Below are 12,822 nucleotides of genomic sequence, written 5' to 3' on the forward strand. Positions count from 1 at the left end.
TATGAAGTGGGAAGAGAGGAAGTTGTGTTAAAAAGAGCTATAGTCTATTGATTGATTGTCAATCACTTCTAAATGCTTTTATGTCCTCAGGAGGTTTTCTGAGTGCACATTACAGGTTTACCTCTTCCTACCACACTGTACGAGAAAGCAACAAATCAGCAGCAACTAGATTACACTGTCTAAGATGAGTAAACGTGAATTACATTACAGTGCTATTAAACGGCCGCTATAGTTTGTGACGTTGATGAATTACCGTGTTCAGAATGTCCAACATCAACTGATTCCACTGTCTCTGTCTACAGTCCTCCTGTACAACCAACCCCTCTGAGGGAGAATCTACTGACTCCATCAGGGTTGTGAGTAATGAGTTTATAAACCCATGATTATGTTTACACACTCTCCGGGTTGTGTCGATGGTTTAGGATAGAGTGATGGAGGAGGATGAAAAGGGAAACCCATACATATAAAGTATAGAAGACAGGAAGACTGTTGGAACTCTGACAAGCAGGACCTGTGAGTCTGCTGTGAGTCCCAAATGGCACCCTATTCCCTATACAGTGTACTACCAGAGGGCCGGACAAAAGAAGTGCATGATTGGGAATAGGGTGCCATTTAAACCAGTGTGTTTCCACTGAGGTTAAAAATGCAGCTCTGTTTGCTCTGAGCTAATGATTCATAGTGATGCCGCTCTCAGTATCAGGTATTGATTAAGCAGACTAGGCTGCTCCCAGCCATTAGGGATCAGTGATACACAGGAGGAGGGTGGTTTAAACCTTTAGAATGGGACTACCTGCCAGTATGCAGGTCACGGGAAAGGATGAGCAGCAGAACAGCTTTGTTCACTGAACCACCACACTCCCTTGCTGTTTGGACTAATCTCGGTTAACCCAGAACTAAAATCTTGTGTAATTTCATCAGACGTTTACGAAGTCTGTCCACAAGATATTGTGTTTGGAGAAACCATCACTACTAAGTAGACAAAACATTATGAACACCTGCTCTTTCAATGACAGACTGACCAGGTGAATCCAGGCGAAAGCTATGACCCCTTATTGATGTCACCTGTTAAATCCACTTCAATCAGTGTAGATGAAAGGGAGGAGACAGGTTAAAGAAGGATTTTGAAGCCTTGAGACATGGATTGTGTATGTGTGCCATCCAGAGGGTGAATGGGCAAGACAAAATATTTAAGTGCCTTTGAACAGGGTATGGTAGTAGGTGTCAGGCACACCGGTCAAGAACTGCAATGCTCAACAGTTTTCCGTGTGTATCAAGAATGGTCCACCACCCAAAGGACATCCAGCCAATTTGACACAACTGTGGGAAGCATTGGAGTCAACATGGGCCAGCATCCCTGTGGAACGCTTTCGACACCTTGTAGAGTCCATGCCCTGACGAATTGAGACTGTTCTGAGGGCAAGGGGGGGGTGTTCCTAATGTTTGGTATACTCTGCCCTCATTAGTAGGGCACGTACTTCTTCAGTTCTGTTCTGTGGAAGTAAAGAGAGAGACATAAACACGATGAGCACATATCAGTGTAATTATGGTTGTCACGCCCTGACCATAGAGAGCCTTTTTATTCTCTATTTTGGTTAGGTCGGGGTGTGACTAGGGTGGGTAATCTAGGTTGTTTAATTCTATGTTGGCCTGGTATGGTTCCCAATCAGAGGTAGCTGTTTATCGTTGTCTCTGATTGGGGATCATATTTAGGCAGCCATTTCCCCACTGTGTTTTGTGGGATCTTGTTTATGTGTAGTTGCCTGTGAGCACTTCATTTTCGTCACGTTTCGTTCATTCTTTATTGTTTTTGTGCGTTTCACTCAAAAAACATGTGGAACGCATATCACGCTGCGCTTTGGTCCGAGTATGCTTACAACGCGATCGTGACAATGGGGCTCTTGACCCATATTTAAAATGGCCACAATCACAATTATCTTCAGAGTAGTGCTGACACAGGGCAGCTCTGCTCCTAGCTTCTAAGCTTTTACAAGCCTTTCGCTACATCCGCAATAACATCTGCTAAACATGTGGATGTGACAAGTAAAATTTGATGTGATTTCACTGTGGACCAGACGCCATATTAATCAAAACACTTTATTGTCTACGTACACATGTTGTACACACGCTTACACACACACACACACATGCACGCACGCACACATGCACGCACACACACATAGTCTATCTTTCACAAATGCATTTCATGGTCACACATAATAATAATAAGAAATATTCATACATATAAACCAACACCCACACAAACATAAAAAGTACAAATGTCTACTCTAAATACCATTTATTCCCAAATCAGCCTTTTATTCTGGCTAAGCTTTCAAGCTTATTGCCTTCTCCCTTCATTAAAATAATAATATTTCCTCTGGAGAAGCATGGAGAGAAACTATCACTTAAATGCAGCATTCAACTTAATCATTACAAGATAATTACCCATAATAGTCACATCCATTTGAATAAAGTGCCCATTTGGATAATGGAAGTCGGAATCATAAAACATTTCTCCTTTCAATCGTTCTCCTTTGAAATGTTGCCTCTGTGATGACTTGGAGCTGGGAGTGGATTCAGCAGAGATCATTCATAGACAGACCTTGGAGGAGAGAGCTGAGTGGAGCGGAGCAGAGGCGAGAAATGTTCCTCCCTGCTCTTTACTCAAGGTCTCCGTCCATCAGAGAAAAATGTAAGGGTGCTGAAAGAACAAGTAATGTGATTGACAGGCTCTGAGTCAGCTGTATTAGTCATATTAACCTTCTCCTCTCCATAGCAGAGAAGAGAAAAGAGAGATGTATACATGAAACTATGTATTTCCTTCCATTGCCTGCTGTGAGGTTGTAGCTCAACTAGGATCTAATCCAAAGACATACTGTAGGTCTATAGATGAAGCCGGGTTGTCACTCCTTGTACTCTGTCACATGACATGGAGTACAAGCAGTGGAATGTTAGCTAAACAGAGACTGGCAACCAGGCTACTATAGAGGTCTTAGAGAGAATCCCCTGTAGGTTACAGCTGAGATCTGTATGATGAGATGCTCAACAATGGGAGTTCTTGTCCCAAAGACGGGAAGGCAGGCAACAAGATTAGGTCCAAAATAAGTCCATAGAAAGGCATTAGGTTTATTTTGGACAGATTTTGACGAGAGTGAAATATCTCACTTCGCCTCTTCCTCTCTGATTATATTGATAAAGACCCAACAGGGACCAACCACTAACAGAGACCAGCTTTGCATATAAATCCATGACCGTCGTAAAAATGAACTCCATCCAATTCCATGAAATTTGACTTGATCAGATTAAATTAGATTAGTAGGTGAACTCATTCAAAAACACTTTCACTAACATGGTACCATGTATAGATTCCATATTGTCAAACCTGAGAATAGAAGAGCAAATGTACAGTAGAAATGACTAGTGAGACGCTACGGAGTGTGTGTTTGTTTTACTGTGTGAGGCTCAGCATTATGGGTTGGAGAGCAAGAGAAGAGAAGATGAGAGAAAGAGAGAGATGAGAAGGGGAGTATGGTATGTCTCAGGGAGGTGTGTGTGTGCAGTTTTGTAGCACATCTCAGAGAGAAGTATAGTAGTATAGTGTGTAGTTTGTAAAGTAAACATGAAGGTGCAAGAGAAATTCAATAAGGCAGCATCTGACAGAGTATCTGTGTGATGTCAGAACACTTTATCTCCTGATTGGTCCTGTCTGACAGGGAGACGTGTTGTGAAATACTGACGAGCATTGTCTGCACTGAGGGACGACTGTCACGTAGGAGTGATGCCATCTGAAGTAAGACAATGACTGAAAAGAGGAGAGAGAAAGAGAAGGTAGGCCTACATGGGAAGGATCAAGAGACTGAAAAACAGCTTCTATCTCAAGGCCATCAGACTGTTAAATAGCCATCACTAGCCGGATTCCACCCAGTTATGCAACCCTGCACCTTAGAGGCTGCTGCTCTATATACATAGACTTGGAATCACTGGCCACTTTAATAATGGAACACTAGTCACTATAATAATGTTTATATACTGCATTACTCATCTCATATGTATTCTATTCTACTGTATTTTAGTCAATGCCACTCCGACATTGCTCGATCTAATATTTATATATTTCTTAATTCTATTCTTTTACTTTTAGATTTGTGTGTATTGTTGTGAATTGTTAGATACTACTACACTGTTGGAGCAAGGAACACAAGCATTTAGCTATACCTGCAATAACATGTGTATGTGATCGATAACATTTTATTTGATTTAGAATTATGTTGAAGGTAGGTTTACCAGGATATACGGTACAGTATGTACAGTGTATGAAGGTGAAGGTATACAGTGCATTTGGAAAGTATTCAGACCCATTGACATTTTACACGTTACAGCCTTATTCTATAATGGATTAAATTAATGTTTTTCCTCATCAATCTACACACAATACCCCATAATGACAATGTGAAAACCGTTTTTTAGAAATTTTTGCAAACGTATATATATATATATATATATATATATATATATATATATATATATATATATATATAAATATAAATGAAATAGCTTATTTACATATGAGACTCGAAATTGAGCTCAGGTGCATCCTGTTTCCATCTAGATGTTTCTACAACTTGATTTGAGTCCACCTGTGGAAAATTCAATTAATTGGACATGATTTGGAAAGGCACACACCTGTCTATATAAGGTCCCACAGTTGACAGTGCATGTCAGAGCAAAAACCAAGCCATGTCGAAGGAATTGTCTGTAGAGTTCCGAGACAGAATTATGTCGAGGCACAGATCTGGGGAAGGGTACCAAAACATTTCTGCAGCATTCAAGGTCCCCAAGAACACAGTGGCCCCCATCATTCTTAAATGGGAGAAGTTTGGAACCACCAAGACTCTTCTTAGAGCTGGCCGCCCGGCCAAACTGAGCAATCGGGGAGGTGACCAAGAACCCGATGGCCACTCTGACAGAGCTCCAGAGTTCCTCCTTGGAGATGGGAGAACCTTCCAGAAGGACAACCATCTCTGCAGCACTCCACCAATCAGGCCTTTATGATAGAGTGGCCAGATGGAAGCCACTCCTCAGTAGAAGGCACATGACAGCCCGCTTGGAGTTTGCCAAAAGGCACCAAAGGACTCAGACCATAATAAACAAGGTTCTCTGGTCTGATGAAACCAAGATTGAACTCTTTGGACGGAATGCCAAGCGTCACGCCTGGAGGAAACCTGGCACCTGAACCATGGTGGTGGCAGCATCATGCTGTGGGGATGTTTTTCGGCAGGCAGGGACTGGGAGATTAGTCAGGATCGAGGGAAAGATGAACGGAGCAAAGTACAGAGAGATCCTTGATGAAAACCTGCTCCAGAGACCTCAGGACCTCAGACAGGGGTGAAGGTTCACCTTCCAACAGGACAACGACCCTAAGCACACAGCCAAGACAACGCAGGAGTGGCTTCGGGAGAAGTCTCGGAATGTCCTTGAGTGGCCCAGCCAGAGCCCGGACTTGAACCCGATCTAACATCTATGGAGAGACGTGAAAATACATGTGCAGCAACGCTCCCCATCCAACATGACAGAGCTTGAGAGGATCTGCAGAGAAAAATGGGAGAAACTCCCCATATACAGCTGTGCCAAGCTTGTAGCGTTATACCCAAGAAGACTCAAGTCTGTAATCGCTTCAACAAAGTACTGAGTAAAGGGTCTGAATACTTATGTAAATGTGATATTTCCTTTTTTTTGCATACATTTGCAACAATTCCTAAAAAACTGTTTTTGCTTTGTCTTTATGGGGTATTGTGTGTAGATTGATGAGACACTTAAAAAAAAATTTTTTTTAGAATAAGGCTGTAACGTAACAAAATGTGGAAAAAAGTCAAGGGGTCTGAATACTTTCCAAATGCACTGTACTGTCTGGCTATCATTATAGTAGATCCTTTGATGGACATCAAGATATTTCTGTGGCTGGCAAATCAATGATATTGCTGAGAGGAATCATAACTCACTTCCAGCTAAAAAGGAAAGATAGTAATTCACTCACCCAACTTTATTTACAGTAAAGTATTTACAATGAAATAAATCCACTATTTACTCATGACTGCTGCTTAGAGGGAGTTTTGACGAGAGGCAGTTTTGACCCTCCACCTTCTACAAAAAGACAAAGTCACAGGAAAGGTCCCAGCCTGTTTGGTAGGCTGCTGTGGGCGACTTCCCCCTCCCACTCCCCCTCCCCCTTCCCCGCCTCTCATGTCCTTAACCATCTTAATGGTTAATGTGCCTCACATTCAACAGCAAATCATTGAACATCAACGGGGAAAACAGCCATAAAATAGAGAGTTGCATGTGGGGGCGATAGGTAGCCTAGTGGTTACACTGTTGAGCCAGTATCCGAAAGGTTGCTGGATTGAATCCCCGAGTTGACAAGGTAAAAATCTGTTGTCCTGAACAAGGCAGTTAACCCACTGTTCCCCGGTAGGCTGTCATTGTAAATAAGAATTTGTTCTTAACTGACTTGCCTAGTTAAATAAAAATGCAACTTGTTTTAAATGTGCTACATGGCTGAGACGTCTGTCCATAGATTAACTGTATACTACACCTTCTGTCATGATTATTACGACACGTCTTATAAACAAAGCAGGCTGCAGATGTTAGAGAAGTCTGTCTTTCTTTCTCTTTTCATTTTTTCTTTCTCTTCCGCCTGTCTTCCTGTCAGCAGCCCATCCGCCATAAGGTTCTGTACTGTATGGCATGTTGTTGTTATGAAGTGTCAAAGTGTCACAACAGCAGCGTCCTAGACCTCAGCACTGTGAACTGCTAGTTTTTCAGTGAGGCTCAAGAATTCAAACATACACTTTGTGAGTTTCCAAGAAGTTGGGGAAGCCAACATTAATTAAGAGGCTACAGCACATGAAGAGGAACATCTTAAGTCATGATGATTTGTATGTCCAAACATTAAAGCCTCACAGTTTCTCGAAATATCTCCAGGCGCAACACTACCCAAGGAGCTGCTCTGCGATTGAGCCTGTCTGGAGTGGTTTTCACTTAGGGGGCTATCACGTTGGTTCCATTTCACCAGGAAGGCTAAAACAAGCCCAGCTAAAGAATTTGAAAGAAAACCAAATACTTTGTTTAACACAGTTCTGCAAAATAATATCTACCCCCTGACTTCCACTTGAGTAGTGCAGTGGTAGTAAATGTTATAATTTCCTATAATAGCTAAACGTTATCATGTCCTATAGTTGTTAAATGTTATAATTTCCTATAGTAGCTAAATGTTATAATTTCCTTAAGTAGCTAAATGTTATCATGTCCTATAGTAGCTACATTTTATAATTTCCTATAGTAGCTAAATGTTATCATGTCTTATAGTAGCTAAATGTTATCATGTCCTATAGTAGCTAAATGTTATAATTTCCTATAGTTGTTAAATGTTATAATTTCCCATAGTAGCTAAATGTTATCATGTCCTATAGTTGTTAAATGTTATAATTTCCTATAGTAGATATATGTTATCATGTCCTATAGTAGATATATGTTATCATGTCCTATAGTAGCTAAATGTTATCATGTCCTATAGTAGCTAAATGTTATAATTTCCTTAAGTAGCTAAATGTTATCATGTCCTATAGTAGCTACATTTTATAATTTCCTATAGTAGCTAAATGTTATCATGTCTTATAGTAGCTAAATGTTATCATGTCCTATAGTAGCTAAATGTTATAATTTCCTATAGTTGTTAAATGTTATAATTTCCTATAGTAGCTAAATGTTATCATGTCCTATAGTTGTTAAATGTTATAATTTCCTATAGTAGATATATGTTATCATGTCCTATAGTAGCTAAATGTTATCATGTCCTATAGTAGCTAAATGTTATCATGTCCTATAGTAGCTAAATGTTATCATGTCCTATAGTAGCTAAATGTTATCACGTCCTATAGTAGCTAAATGTTATCATGTCCTATAGTAGCTAAATGTTATCATGTCCTATAGTAGCTAAATGTTATCACGTCCTATAGTAGCTAAATGTTATCATGTCCTATAGTAGCTAAATGTTATAAGTTCCTATAGTAGCTAAATGTTATAAGTTCCTATAGTAGTTAAATGTTATCATGTCCTATAGTTGTTAAATATTATAATTTCCTATAGTAGCTAGATGTTATCTTATCCTATAGTAACTAAATGTTATCATGTCCTATAGTTGTTAAATGTTATCATGTCCTATAGTTGTTAAATGTTATCATGTCCTATAGTAGCTAAATGTTATCATGTCCTATAGTAGCTAAATGTTATCACGTCCTATAGTAGCTAAATGTTATCACGTCCTATAGTAGCTAAATGTTATCTTATCCTATAGTAGCTAAATGTTATCTTATCCTATAGTAGCTAAATGTTATCTTATCCTATAGTAGCTAAATGTTATCACGTCCTATAGTAGCTAAATGTTATCTTATCATATAGTAGCTAGATGTTATCTTATCCTATAGTAGCTAAATGTTATCTTATCCTATAGTAGCTAAATGTTATCTTATCCTATAGTAGCTAAATGTTATCACGTCCTATAGTAGCTAAATGTTATCACGTCCTATAGTAGCTAAATGTTATCTTATCCTATAGTAGCTAAATGTTATCATGTCCTATAGTAGCTAAATGTTATCTTATCCTATAGTAACTAAATGTTATCATGTCCTATAGTTGTTGAATGTTATAATTTCCTATAGTAGCTAGATGTTATCACGTCCTATAGTTGTTAAATGTTATAATTTCCTATAGTAGCTAGATGTTATCTTATCCTATAGTAACTAAATGTTATCATGTCCTATAGTAGCTAAATGTTATAATTTCTTATAGTAGCTAAATGTTATCATGTCCTATAGTAGCTAAATGTTATAATTTCCTTTAGTAGCTAAATGTTATCATGTCCTATAGTAGCTAAATGTTATAATTTCCTTTAGTAGCTAAATGTTATCATGTCCTATAGTAGCTAAATGTTATAATTTCCTTTAGTAGCTAAATGTTATCATGTCCTATAGTAACTAAATGTTATAATTTCCTTTAGTAGCTAAATGTTATCATGTCCTATAGTAACTAAATGTTATCATGTCCTATAGTAGCTAAATGTTATCACGTCCTATAGTTGTTAAATGTTATAATTTCCTATAGTAGCTAAATGTTATCATGTCCTATAGTAGCTAAATGTTATCACGTCCTATAGTAGCTAAATGTTATTATGTCCTATAGTAGCTAAATGTTATAATTTCCATTAATAGCTAAATGTTATCACGTCCTATAGTTGTTAAATGTTATAATTTCCTATAGTAGCTAAATGTTATTACGTCCTATAGTAGCTAAATGTTATCACGTCCTATAGTAGCTAAATGTTATAATTTCCTATAGTAGCTAAATGTTATCACGTCCTATAGTAGCTAAATGTTATCATGTCCTATAGTAGCTAAATGTTATTACGTCCTATAGTAGCTAAATGTTATTACGTCCTATAGTAGCTAAATGTTATCATGTCCTATAGTAGCTAAATGTTATAATTTCCTATAGTAGCTAAATGTTATTATGTCCTATAGTAGCTAAATGTTATAATTTCCTATAGTAGCTAAATGTTATTACGTCCTATAGTAGCTAAATGTTATTACGTCCTATAGTAGCTAAATGTTATCATGTCCTATAGTAGCTAAATGTTATCTTATCCTATAGTAGCTAAATGTTATCATGTCCTATAGTTGCTAAATGTTATCATGTCCTATAGTAGCTAAATGTTATCATGTCCTATAGTAGCTAAATGTTATTACGTCCTATAGTAGCTAAATGTTATTACGTCCTATAGTAGCTAAATGTTATTACGTCCTATAGTAGCTAAATGTTATTATGTCCTATAGTAGCTAAATGTTATAATTTCCTATATTAGCTAAATGTTATCTTATCCTATAGTAGCTAAATGTTATCTTATCCTATAGTAGCTAAATGTTATCACGTCCTATAATAGCTAAATGTTATCATGTCCTATAGTAGCTAAATGTTATTACGTCCTATAGTAGCTAAATGTTATTACGTCCTATAGTAGCTAAATGTTATTACGTCCTATAGTAGCTAAATGTTATTACGTCCTATAGTAGCTAAATGTTATTACGTCCTATAGTAGCTAAATGTTATTACGTCCTATAGTAGCTAAATGTTATTACGTCCTATAGTAGCTAAATGTTATAATTTCCTATAGTAGCTAAATGTTATCATGTCCTATAGTAGCTAAATGTTATAAGTTCCTATAGTAGCTAAATGTTATCATGTCCTATAGTAGCTAAATGTTATCATGTCCTATAGTAGCTAAATGTTATCTTATCCTATAGTAGCTAAATGTTATCATGTCCTATAGTAGCTAAATGTTATCATGTCCTATAGTAGCTAAATGTTATTACGTCCTATAGTAGCTAAATGTTATCATGTCCTATAGTAGCTAAATGTTATCATGTCCTATAGTAGCTAAATGTTATTACGTCCTATAGTAGCCAAATGTTATTACGTCTTATAGTAGCTAAATGTTATAATTTCCCATAGTAGCTAGATGTTATCTTATCCTATAGTTGTTAAATGTTATAATTTCCTATCTTAGCTTAATGTTATCATGTCCTATAGTAGCTAAATGTTATTACGTCCTATAGTAGCTAAATGTTATTACGTCCTATAGTAGCTAAATGTTATTACGTCCTATAGTAGCTAAATGTTATTACGTCCTATAGTAGCTAAATGTTATTACGTCCTATAGTAGCTAAATGTTATTACGTCCTATAGTAGCTAAATGTTATTACGTCCTATAGTAGCTAAATGTTATTACGTCCTATAGTAGCTAAATGTTATTACGTCCTATAGTAGCTAAATGTTATTACGTCCTATAGTAGCTAAATGTTATAATTTCCTATAGTAGCTAAATGTTATCATGTCCTATAGTAGCTAAATGTTATAAGTTCCTATAGTAGCTAAATGTTATCATATCCTATAGTAGCTAAATGTTATCATGTCCTATAGTAGCTAAATGTTATCTTATCCTATAGTAGCTAAATGTTATCATGTCCTATAGTAGCTAAATGTTATCATGTCCTATAGTAGCTAAATGTTATTACGTCCTATAGTAGCTAAATGTTATCATGTCCTATAGTAGCTAAATGTTATCATGTCCTATAGTAGCTAAATGTTATTACGTCCTATAGTAGCCAAATGTTATTACGTCTTATAGTAGCTAAATGTTATAATTTCCCATAGTAGCTAGATGTTATCTTATCCTATAGTTGTTAAATGTTATAATTTCCTATCTTAGCTTAATGTTATCATGTCATATAGTAGCTAAATGTTATCATGTCCTCTCAACACTGGAAACAAAGAGCAAACAAAGACAAACCGGACGCAGTAAGGCTCGGGGCCCTGTGAGAGGTCTTATGACTGTAATAAATCATACAACCACAGATAGATGGGCTAGAGTTGGAATCTTAGGAAGTCCATAAATTCTCTTCATGAAATTGACAAAACCTTAGTTCACATTGCAATGAGGGGAAGACAGATAGAGAGAAGGAAAGAGAGGAAGACAAATTGAGAGAAGGAAAGAGAAAGACAGATAGAGAATGAAAGAGAGGAAGACAGATAGAGAGGAAGACAGATGGAGAGACGGAAAGAGAGGAAGACAGATAGAGAGAAGGAAAGAGGGGAGGACAGATAGAGAGAATGAAAGAGAGGAAGACAGATAGAGAGGAAGACAGATAGAGAGACGGAAAGAGAGGAAGACAGATAGAGAGACGGAAAGAGAGGAAGACAGATAGAGAGAAGGAAAGAGAGGAAGACAGATAGAGAGAAGGAAAGAGAGGAAGATAGAGAGAAGGAAAGAGAGAAAGACACATCACATGGCTCTGGAGATCTGTCTGATTGGATTGGGGATGCATTTTACAGTCACACAGATCAGCATCTCTATGATAATTCATAAATCCCTACAACTGTTAATGTTGCTGTTAGAAGTTCCCTACTTGACGTGGACCTACTGTGTCTAAATTACAGATATACAGTGCCTTCGGAAAGTATTCAGACCCCTTGACTTTTCCACATTTTGTTACTTTACAGCCTTATTCTAAAATTGATTAAATAAAACAATTTCCTCAGCAATCTACACACAATAGCCCATAATGACAAAGAGAAAACAGGTTTTTAGAAAATGTTGCAAATGTATTAAAAACAAAAAACAGAAATGCCTTATTTACGTAAGTATTCAGACCCTTTGCTATGAGACTCGAAATTGAGCTCAGGTGCATCCTGTTTCCATTGATCATCCTTGAGATGTTTCTACAACTTGATTGGAGTCCACCTGTGGTAAATTCAATTGATTGGACATGATTTGGAAAGGCACACACCTGTTTATATAAGGTCCCACAGGTGACAGTGCATGTCAGAGCAAAAACCAAGCCATGATGTCGAAGGAATTGTCCGTATATCTCAGAGACAGGATTGTGTCGAGGCACAGATCTGGGGAAGGGTACCAAAACATTTCTTCAGCTTTGAAGGTCCCCAAGAACACAGTGGCCTCCGTCATTCAATGGAAGAAGTTTGGAACCACCAAGACTCTTCCTAGAGCTGGCCGCTCGGCCAAACTGAGCAATTGGGGGAGAAGGGCTGATGGTCACTCTGACAGAGCTCTAGAGTTCCTCTATGGAGATGGGAGAACCTCCCAGAAGGACAATCATCTCTGCAGCACCAATTAGGCCTTTATGGTAGAGTGGCCAGGCGGAAACCACTCTTCGGTAAAAGGCACGTCAGCCCGCTTGGAGTTTGCCAAAAGAC

Source organism: Salvelinus namaycush, chromosome 32 (genome assembly GCF_016432855.1).
Source record: "Salvelinus namaycush isolate Seneca chromosome 32, SaNama_1.0, whole genome shotgun sequence".
Classification (NCBI taxonomy): domain Eukaryota; kingdom Metazoa; phylum Chordata; class Actinopteri; order Salmoniformes; family Salmonidae; genus Salvelinus; species Salvelinus namaycush.